Here is a 12,679-nt window from a genome sequence, read left to right as displayed (position 1 = left end):
AATACTTTGCTGAAGCACCTTTTGATTTAATTATAGCATTCAGTCTTCTTGGGTAGGGGTCTATCAGCATGGCACATGTTGACTTGGCAATATTTGCCCACTCATCCTTGCAAAAGTGCTCCAGATCTGTCAGATTGTGATGGTATCTCTTGTGCACAATCCTCTTCAGGTCACCCCACAGATTTTCTATTGTATTTAGGCCTGGGTTCTGGCTGGGCCTTTCCAAAACTTTAATTTTCTTCTGGTGAAGCCATTCTTTTGTTGATTTGGATGTATGCTTGGGGTCATTGCCGTATTGAAAGGTGAAATTCCTCTTTATAGTCAACTTTCTAGCAGACTCCTGAAGGTTTTGGCCAAAAGTGACTGGTATTTGGAATTGTTCATAATTCCCTCTACTGTGACTAAAGCCCCAGTTCCAGCTGAAGAAAAGCAACCCCCAAAGCATGATACTGCCACCACCATGCTTCACCGTGGGGATGGTGTTCTTTTGTTGATGAGATGTGTTGTTTTTGCACAAAACATGCCTTTTGGAATTGTGGCCATAAAATTCAACCTTGGTCTCATCAGACCATAAGACATTTTCCCACATGCTTTTGGGAGATTTGATGTAATGTTTTGCAAATTTAACTTGGCCTGGATGCTTTTCTGTGTAAGAAAAGGCTTCCATCTTGCAACCCTACCCCATAGTCCAGACATATAAAGAATATGGGAGATTGTTGTCACATGTAGTACACAACCAGTACTTGCCAGACATACCTGCAACTCCTTCAGTGTCGCTGTAGGTCTCTTGGCAGCCTCCCTGACTAGTTTTCATCTTGTCTTTTCATCAATTTCGGAGGGATGCCCAGTTCTTTGCAAAATCACTATTGCCCCATATTTTCTCCACTTTTTGATGACTGTCTTCACTGTGTTCTATGGTATATCCAATGCTGTGGAAATTTTTTTGCACCCTTCTGACTGATACCTTTCAAAAATTAGATCCCTTTGATGCTTTGTAAGTTCTCTGTGAACCATGGCTTTTGCTGTAGCAGACAACTTAGTAAATGTCTGGAAAATCCTACTAGGACAGACAAACTTTATTTGGGGTTAATCAGAGTCTCTTAAATTGATGGTAGGTGTGTACCCAAGAGGACTGAATGCTGTAATTAAATCAACAGGTGCTTCAACAAAGTACTAGTTTAGGAAAGTGGACACACAACAAAGTATTAATTTAAGGGTTTGCACACTTAATGGAACCAGCATAATGTATGTTTTTTTATTTTTTATATATTTTTTCCCCGAACATATTTGTTTGTTTTTCAATTGAATTGTACAGATTATAGGTCATATTAAAGGTGGGAAAAGTTTTGAAATGATTTATTGCGGTCTCATTTTTTTATATCACAAAAACCTGGCATTTTAACAGGGGTGTGTAAACTTTTTATATCCACTATACAGCAAGATTTTTGTTGTTTATGCCATGCTGTACAACACTGGACTCCGCAAACAAATTGGGCAGCAGGTAAACAACTTGGCAGGACTTTCCACACCTGTATCATCAGTATCAAAAGGGCAAGATGAAAAGTCAGGAGATGAACTTGAAGCACAAGTGCTATAGCCAAGTTCTAGTAAAGAGTTGGCATGTGTTCTAAAACTATGGGCCATAACTTAGACAACAAAGAGTGAAACAATGCATACATTATCACTCTAAGGCTATTCAGGGCAGTGCATGTACTGGCCATGCTGTGCATTAGGCATCATCATACCTTTGGAGGTTAAGAAGTGGGCATTGCACGGTCTTTATCACTTGCACAGCTGGGTGAGACACTGTAACAGGAGCCTGCAACACTAAGATGGGATAGGGTCATGGGAGGAGAATCAGTAGTCAAGTACTCTGGGAGATTGTGGAAAGTCAACAATCACAATTATTATTATTATTATTAGAATTAACACCACTACCACCAAAATGTATATAACTTCCATAATATCACTGACATAGCTAAATGTGTCAAAAATATGTAGGAAAAATTAAAAGTAATCCATCATGGTCAAATGATAAAATTAAACAAATATATATATATTAGTCAGAAACACACACACAAACACACACACACACACACACACACACACACACACACACACACACACACACACACACACACACACACACACACACACACACACACACACACACACACACACACCAGATAAGACAAACTATCTCTCTTACAGAAAGAGCAATACTGCACTAGTCCGCAGAACAATCTTAAGTCAAACAAAATACAACAGGAACTCATAGGACTAATCAAGATAAAAATATAAAATTCACATAGTATCAAAGGTAGACAGTATTAATAATAATAATAATAATAATAATAATAATAATAATAATAATAATAATAATGTTTTCTTTAAAATCATCTGGAAACTCAAAGGAAATAAACAAGGGTGCAATAATCTATCAGTGTAAAGTGCTGCTCAAACCATTGAACAGTTAGGTATTCTAACAAGTAACTTTTGTGCCAGTTTCAAAATATGAATGAATAGACATAAGTCTCATGTCCAAATATCTTATGAATTTCCTTGGATTATGGAAGAAGTGGTCACTTCAATGTAGCTAAGATTAAATCTACAAGTTCTGGACTTCCAGTATGGTGACTGAGGGATAAGCACACCAACTAAGAAGCTCCACCACTCACAGAAGCATTTTGTGTAAAGCACCAATGAAAAATTGATCGTACCACGTGATTATGAGCTATCACCATATCAAATGACTGAACAAACAACACATGAAGAATAAAACAAAGTAAAAGTAATTAAACAATATGAAAAATCTATCACTAGAACTGACAACAGCATCTGGACCAGAGCAACACTTGGATCTGCAAGTAATCGTACAATCACAGTCAGACAAGACCCCATCTATCTAACAACCAGAACTTACATAGATCCTGCAGGAAATAAGGGAAATGAAGGAGAATCTGCAAATGTATATTGCTAGAACTGTAAAAAGTCTTTAACAAATAACAACAGCACTAAACACTCAGTCAGATGACATTCAGTCACTGACAGACAAAACACACAAGCACACCACTTGACTGGAAGCATTGGATGTTAAACAGGAATATCCTGAGGTGAGATTAGTAGAGCTTGAAGACCCATCTAGAAGAAAAAAATATGATAGTGGGTGTCCCAGTATATTTGTATGGTAGAGATTGCCCTAGCTTCATAAAAAAGATGTTAGATGCATGGACTAGTATGCAGGAAGCTCAGATCAAATAGAAAGGGCACACAGAGTGCCCTGGAATCCCATAAGCACTGCCCTGACTCTCTCAAGGCATATTATAGTGGGATTTGAAACTTATCCTTAAAAGATCACATTTTTACCATTCTGTGGCAACCAAACAGCAAATTAATGTGGTCAGATGCAAGAATTTGTGTTGAACAGGACTTCTTGGCTCTGACCAAGTGATTGCAAGCTTCATATCCCCCGGTCATAAAACTATGAAAGGTCCAGTGGCTACAATTTAAAAATTTGTCCTGAAACTTTAAGACATTTCATAGTGGGTGGACCTAAAACTTACTGAGATCCTCAAAGTGCCAGGGAAGCCATATTGAAAACCACCATCCTTGCAGGATTAACACAAGATAATTCATGACAAGCTACTGAAACCATGGCTGAAGCAGATATTACCTCACCTGGGAATACAGAATATGTTTTCACTGTTCAAGAGGAAATTAGTGCTAAGGGACAAAGCTAGGATTCTCATGGATGCCTGGAGAACTCCAACTTGGCTGCTTCTAAAGAAGAGACATAATTTCTTTGGACACTAAATATAATTTTGGATAACATTTACCAACTCATGTCCAGATAATCTACATACCTGAGACAATAAGCCTTTAGAATCTCAGGTTGTAATACATTTGAAGTAATCTGATGAAATGGTGTGTTGATTTACAGTATATGTTAAAAATGCTTAAAAATATGTTCTACTTTTTGAGGTACTTAAACTTGATGAGGCATTACCACTTGTAGGAAGGTGGGCATCCCAAGCTACCATAGCTATCTCTTAGTATTTGTGTTATGCTTACTAGCTATTTTAACCAAAAAAAATGGCTATCTTGGCAACCTAATGGAGCATGACTCCCTTGTAAGAAGTTACCATTGTAAGATAGTGCCTGCACATAATTTGTATGATTATGTTTGTCTGTTTCTACATTTCTTAGCAGTTTTTTAATATTAAGAACAGGGAAATGTGTTTAATAACTTCACAATTCTTGGTACAATTGGGAAGCCAGGGCAATGAGTAAAGTGAAGCAAGCCACTTGCATAACATAGGGCTTTTATTTAGTAAGTCTACATGACTTCCCATTATAGTAAATCCTGGTATCTTCTTACATGGAATGTTAATGGCATGAATGATCCTGTGAAGAGATAAAGGATTTTCTCCTATATTTGTAAACTATGACCAAACATTATAGCCTTTCAGGAGACTCAACTAGATGAAGAGAAACATAAAAAGCTGCAAAGAGGGGAATACTACATAGCTGATCTCTTCTCCTATTCCGGGGTAAAATGAAGGGGAATAATAATTCTGTTAGACAAATATGCCATGATGGATATCACAGGACAAATCTCAGACACTAAGGGTCATGTTGTCCCAATAAAAGTTAGACGGGGACATAATATCTGTACCATAACTCCAGTATATTTAGCTCTGAAGCATAGGCCCAAGAAATTAATCACTATAATAATGTGTAATTGGAATACTATTTCCATGACATATGTAGGACGCACACTACTAGTCAGGGTAGACTTCTCAAAACCTATTTAGCATCAGTGAGATGGATGGATATTAGAGATGGGTCTATATTATAACATCGAAGTCTTAAAACTTTGAATGTTATAATATCAAACCATTTTGATCGAAAGACCATAACATCGAACACTCAGAATAGCAAATTTTTTCCCCAGAAAAAAAATTTGCTGTTCCGACAAACATACACACAACACAAGCACACCAAAATAAATAATCCACACACATACACTTCACAAAACCCTACACTAAACCATACATACACCACTAGCTATCCACTTAACTTAACCCAGCCCTAACCCTAAGGTACATAACACACTCACCTTACCCTGGGAAAAGATTTGCTATTCTGAGTGTTTGATGTTATGGTCTTTTGATCACTTATTAATGTGGTCGGTGTTGTGATTTCCGAACATTTTCTTCAGCTATCTGCACTTTGGGCCACAGTAGTGTCAAACATGTGATAGTAAACCTATATAGATATATATATATATATATATATATATATATATATATATATATATATATATATATATATATATATATATATATATATATATATATATATATATATATATATATATATATATATATATATATATGTATATATATATATATATATATAAAATATATATATATATATATATATATATATATATCCAAGGAGAAGAAGTATTTAATCAAAGAAATTATAACCCACCCAATCTCACTATCAGATCATGCCCTGGTGCAGGCTATCTTGGCCTCAGAGAGTGAGAAAAATCTTCCAAAATATCAGAGGTTCTCAACATACTTGCTTGAACAAAAGTCTTATATTAAGTGATTAATTGAGGCAGTAAACATACATTTGTCTAAATGCAGGGGGTAACTGCTGGAGGCTGGGATGAGCTCAAAAGTGTAGTGAGTTTGCTATAATAATTGATAAGGTCTTCATCTCATAGACACAAGGTATAAGGTTTGAGCCTAACCTCGGGTTATTGACTAGGCTTACAATATCCTTTCAGTGCACTTAGTCTAGTATGAACGAGTAATATGACTATGGTTAATATAGGGCCAGCTGGCATAATGGTTATGGTCCTTGCCTGCCATACACAGAGTATAAGGTACAGTCCTGACCTCTGGCCAAAAAGTGAAATTAAACAAATCATACACCTGGAGGCTAAGCAAACCAAGGTAGAAACAAACAAACGGTATAAAGACCTCATGAGGAACTACACATATTAGTTGAGTCAGAAATGAAGCTGCATTGTCCAGACTTTTGAGAAGTTGAAGTTAAAACAGAATTATAAAACAAGAAGGATCAAGCACTTACATTCTATAAATCAGCCATTAAAGATTTAGCTTTTGCAAACACCCCAAAAGATCTCAGGATACTTGTACTTCAGCTTAGACAACAAGTTTTAACAAGAATAATAACAAACATTCAGAGGGAATACTGAAACTATACATGCTTACTATTCATAACTTTATAGCACTCAAGCTCATGAGTTTCTGATCCCTGAAAAAAAAATTCTGACTGAGATTACCTTGAATGTAGTATTGACACAGACTCAGAGGGACAGACTTATAGCCCCCAATCACAGGCAGAAATGTAGGAAATCTACAAATACCAAACCATGGCCAAGTCTCTCAGGGATCCGATAGCATTCCATGGAAATTATGGAAAATATATAAGGAATAACTACTGGGAAAATGTAGGGATCTGATGAATAGGATATTACAGGGAGAAGCCCCCCACCCCCACACATACACCATCTTGGAAGCAGGCAGTTTTTGTTCCTATACTAAATGAGGGTAAGAATCCAGAGTCTCCCAAATCCTACCATCAAATCTCTGTGCTGAATCATGACTACAAGATATTCATCACAATTCTTGCCAAGAGATTGGCAACATTTCTGCTGACCTTAATTCATACAGAACAATGTGGCTTTATAGAGGGCATCAAAATTATGATAACATATTACGTACTATAAGTATGTTGGATGAGTCTCAGAAAACAGGGAAGTCATTCTTATTGCTAAGTTCAGATGTGAAGAAGGCATTTGATAGGGTGGAGTGGTCTTTTCTCTATAGTATTTTCAAATTAACGGCCTTTTCTGAAGCATTTATTAACCTCATGCAGAGAATTTATGCAGGTTTGACAGCAGTTGTGAAGACCTCTGCAGGATTATCCTCCCCATTTGAGATGACAAGGGTCTCCAGAAAGGGCTGTCCTATGTCTCCTATGCTAGCTGCACTCTATTTGGAGCCATTCATTCAGACAGTTAAGGAGTCTCCTATTCAGGGCTATAACTGGGGTCCCCACAAGCTAAAAATATCTTTATCTGGAGGTGATATCCTAGTCACACTCTCTGATCTGGCAAAAGATTTAACAACCCTTTTTGCATATAATTAAAACATTTGGCCATTTTACAGATTATAATATCAATGTCCAGAAAAAATTAAAGCAGTTGCTCTCATCGTAAACTTTCAGCAGGAATTGACATTTAGTTATCCCTTCTTACTGTAGAGTAACCAATTAAAATATTTTGGAGTATGGATTGCAGCCACATGGCAGCAGTCAGTCACTCTCACCTATCAGGAAATTCAGCACAAGGCAGTAGCATATTTACAAAACTGGAAACTAGTCCCTTGGACCTGGACCAGAAGGCCCAGGCAATAAACTGGTTTGTTGTACTCCTATTGCTATATGTAATGCAAGCTCTGACCTCCCCTCCTCTAGAACCACGTAGAAAGCAGATTGTAAAACTCCATAAAATCTTAATTGGGGGAGGGGTGACCACCCCTACGTGGCTGGGGAAAAACTGGCATTACCTGGCCATCTGGGAAGAACATCAATCCTGGATACACAACTGTATTGGTGAGCTACCTCCTTCACTAGGGGAATGTAGATAATCTCTAACACCTACAAAGCAATTTGGGAAGATATGATATTAGAGAAATGTTAGAGAGATTAGAGAGATTACAGGCTTTTGAGGGGAGATCTATGCCTGGCATACAGGGCATTGTCAGATCCCACTCTGATGGACCTCATGCATATCTACAAAGCCAACAGTAGCAGAATTACCCATTCTAAAGACTTAAACCTTGGCTGTGATATAAATAGGACCTGCTGGAGAGATAGGTATGTATCACAGAGACTACCCCATTTATGGAACAGGATCCCCATCCATGAAAAGCATAGTTCCTCCCTAACGCAATTCAAGTGCAACTTGGACAATTGGATGGGAAACTAGAAATTCATCCCTGGTTTAGCACCTATGTCTCTAATGCAAACAGGTAACCTGTAAATGATTCATCTCTCTCAGGCCGATGATTACACTTATCAAGGGTATCAAAACTTGTCAAAGATTTGGGATGCATGGCTAGGCTTAAAAAGGGCCTTGTAGTCATTAACCTAGTAAACACCTATGACCCTATATTCCACCAGTAATAGATTACTTGGGCTTAGCTATTCTTGAGCAGGCACACTGGGGACATCCTTCCCCAATAAAACCACTCTTACAGCAAGTAGGAACTTTATTAAAACCCCACTCCAAGCCGCTCGAAGGAACTTGTCCTACTGATAGGCTACCCACAACTCAGAAATCAAGGTACCTCCCCCACAAGTAACTGAGGAGAACTGGGAAAGCAGCTAGGACACAGATATCAGATGTTGGATAATGAAAGGATATTAGAATGGCAGCAAGTAAAGGCAAAATATGCCATTTCACAGGTACTCCGCCTGGCATACCAGGGACTGAGAGTGTTCTTTAGACAGATAGAATGTTATAAAAATGTAGGTCTGAGGGAATCTAACCTTGTACAATTAATTAGCCATTTCAGGAATGAAGATTCAGTTGGGAATCCAAGGGTATCTGGCTTCTATAAGGCTTTGATGCTTCTCAAACACGCACAAATACAAAAAAATAAAACAGTCTAGAAGAGATCATTTAATACTCAGATATAACCCCAGAAATGGCTTGGATATCTGAAACTTTTATACTCCTGCAATAGGGACAGAAAATTTAGAATATCTGGATGAAGGTGTCTCCACAAATACTTCTATACTCTGGCCAAACTGAGAAAAAAAAACATCATAGCAATCACTGGGGACTGCTGGTGCTGTGGTTCTCCTGTGCAGGGTGACTGGCTGCATATATTCTTTACTTGCCCCAGCTTGGTTAATTCCCAAACTCAGCTTAGACAATAAGACATGTTTAACCCCCCCTAACCCCCCACCCAAGAATGTTCTATTGACTTTAATAATGCTTATCATAAAAAAGCTATAACTAAGAAATGGGAGCAAACACAGTCACCAGAGCTTATTAGCATGCAGCAGATGCTTACAGAAGTCATGACTGCTGAGCCAAGATTAGTAGATGGGTGACCCAGACCAAAACTCCAACAGAAGTGAAGCCCCTGGAAGGCATTCACACACATTCTCTGGAATCTGAATAGAAAATGGGAATATTGTTTAAATGTATGTAAGTTTAAAGCTAGTGAAGATGAGAGAACAATAAGATTGCATATAAAAAGACTAAGGGCATTTGGACATCCTTACAACAATAAGTCTAACATTCAAACAGAATTATATAGTACCACAACTTGAGGACATCTCTGGTACCAGGACAAGACAATTAAGATCTACAGGGAAAGGTAAACTCTTGAGACTACCTCTGTAATGTTTAAAATGATGTGGTCCAATTGTCTTCTAATTCCTGTAAATAATTTCTGATCCATTGTTAGTAGTTACATCATTTATTTGACCATATCAGAGACAAGTAAACAGGCTTAGACAAAAGAAAAATAATTAAAGGGAAATTTAATCACAAGGCTCTTACAAGCTATGAATAGTCCCATACTTTTACTGTAGACAGTGAATTCCTATGATGTATTTTAATAATGTGACAATATTATTTGAGCCAAAGAAAGCCATATTCATCTAGATAACTGTAATGCTTTGTACATAAAAAGCTTATATAAATGCCTCTGTATCCTGAAACAGAGAAATTCTACAATGCGTGTTAAGTGATGAGATTACTCTGAGGCCTTAGTGTTTTATGGCATGGTATGAATAGCAGCAACTTATTACACGAGCCAAAGTTGGCTGTATATATTACAATAACTGTATAATGCACTATTTATAAAATTTGCATAAGATGTACATCATACTGCCCTCTTAGTGTGATCAACAAAACCCTTCCTCACACATCAACAGATGAGCCTGTGTTTACTGGAAACCATTAGATAATTTGTTACAGCATCAATGGAAACTTGTAAATGTCAGATATCTGATGCAATTGTGATATGTAGTAATGCTGTACACTGTTAATTGTGGTAATAAAGCCTATCTAGATATTTAAAAAAGTCTGCAAGTTCTATGGCCCTTGCAACTTCTCAGACGTTTCTGCACAGAGTTAAGGTAGCCTTAGTAAACTCTCATTAACGCATTCCCTCCAGTACAACTATTTTGATCATTTACTTTTAACTCCTAGTGGGTGTGGCCTTTAAAAAATGAAGTTATCACCTTACAGTTTTAATAAATACTCATTGACAGAGGTCAAATATCAATACAATTGTGTTTGCCATCATGTATGCTTCAAGATAAAATATTCTGATACCTTATATGTAGTGTGGTTTTGGAATTATTAATGCAAATATGAACAAGCAATATTTGACGCCTAGAGGTGCAGTAGGATGTAACTGCAGAATGCCTGGAGGTGCACTCAGCTGTAATGAGTTAACAGTCCTCATAGGTTAATGCAAACCTTATATCCTGGTCACATCCAAGAAGGTTCAACAGAGTTGTCTCATGTTAGTACTTATGCATACCATTTATCATTCTAGTTCTTTTTATAATGTGCATTGTGAATCGCATTGTTTTAATGGAAAAGAGAGTTTATGTCAAAGTCAAGGGTGACACTGGACATAAACTGGCCCAGCTTGAGTCAACTATTAGTAGATGTTTTAAGGTTGATTGCGTTTGCACTTGTGTTGGTCTTTCCTGCAGGATATCCTAGATATAGTGTTTCAGATGTGAGGGGCTTCTTTGTGGCCTAAAATATTAGGCATATGTTTCCTCTTAGAGATTATAAGAGACCAAGCACATGCCTTTAAACTTCTCAGGATAACTTAAGGGCTTTAGTTCTTCAATTCATCTGACAGTCCTTCAACTCATCTGATTGTGAATCTTTGTACTCTTTTAAGTTAAGTAGAAGGGGTGTTGCACTTAAGAACTGGAGGAATCAGTGGGGAGAAAAGAGGATCTGTAATCTCCCTAGGCTGGACTGTTGGTTTCAACTCACGTATCCAGGAAAAAGATGCAAAAAGAAGATTAGTGATTACTAACTTTTGCAGCATGCCACTTGTAACTTCTCTTGACATAAAAGTAGGCCATCTACCCTTTTTACTTGGGTTCTGATTGATCAAATAAATAGTAATGCTAAGGTGAGGGAGTCTATTTATGTTTTTTATGGTTAAAGTGGTGTCAGATATTTGACTACATCATGTAAGTTGCAAACACCAACAATCCTTTGTCTAGGGTGTATGTGCCTCTTCCATGAAGGCAACTGCATTGTGTAGGCATTATCTATACTTAACTAACCCATACTGGTACATGTCTATGTGTAGTAAGTTACCAGTATCCTCCTGAAATAGTTTGATGAGTTTACTCCTTATACTGTATTAAATGGTGCTAGTAAGGCTGATTGTGCTGTAGTTTTCATAATCAGCTAGTGGGGAGATCTTTAAAATATGTAACAGGTCTATGAGGGTATTATTATTATTTTTGGTAATGCTACCAGCAAAGCAGTCAGGAATATTATCCTGACCCAATCGAGCTGGTGCTTTTAACCTTAGCTGGGGCTGTCACGTTTTGGCCTTGTATGAAAAATTGTGGTTCATAATCTGGGTGATGTACTTGTGGATGCCACATGCTAGGGCTTGCTAAATTTTGGGCTAAATTTAATTGTTGGGATATTGTTGATAGTCTTGGGATTTGCAAAATACTGTTGCATCAGCCTTGAGTGCATCATGGTACTCAGCATCACTCTGAATTTTCCTTATACAGTTGTCTTCGGTCTTTATAGTCAGCTGGAATTCATAGCAGGCCTTAGTTTCATGAATTGTTCTGAAAGAATCTTTTGTGGATAGATTAAGCCTGGTTTTATATAGAAATAAAAATAATTATTACATGAGAAAATGCCACAGCAGCATATATTAAGTGAAGAGAAACTCCCGAAAGGTGTTTTGCTTGCCCATACCTTATGTCTATGGTCACTAGCACTTTCTGTTTACACTACTAATTTGTATTTGAGTTCCCTTACCTCTATAAAGGGACTAACAAAGTGGCTAAGACTTTCATGCAGTGCAAAGTAAACTTCTTGTTACTACCCTTGAACTTTTTCAAGCCACCCTGAAACATGCAAATTAGTGAAAGGCAATAGGTTATAAATCCTACCCCCTTCCAGATTCTTAATGTTGCCTAAAACTTGCCACTGATTCATTCTTATGGAGAGATTAAAGTGGGCTTAGCCTTACTTCATTTAGGCATGCTATGCACATCTTTGCTTTACCATCCATCCTACCTAATTCATACCTTCCCCTATATATCATTTCTTTATAACCATCTACCATTAATAGTGCAACATCAGGATTATGTCATGTCCCTCTGTATCATTACACTCCAAATACGCATACTTCCCCTGCAACACTAGAATCAAATGAATATGTAGACTTCATTGTTATTATGATATTAGCTCTATCTAACTATTTTAATCTTCTAAAATGGCCCTTACATTCTGTTAAGCTCTCTGATCCCCTCAATTAATATAAATGCTGCAGTAGACAGGCTGCATCCAAAATAGAAATTAACAGCAAGTGGAAAAAGATAATATTATTAA

Source organism: Protopterus annectens, chromosome 5.part0 (assembly GCF_019279795.1).
Source record: "Protopterus annectens isolate FY-2018-M chromosome 5.part0, PAN1.0, whole genome shotgun sequence".
Taxonomy (NCBI): domain Eukaryota; kingdom Metazoa; phylum Chordata; order Ceratodontiformes; family Protopteridae; genus Protopterus; species Protopterus annectens.
Note: the sequence above shows the minus strand (reverse complement) of the source record.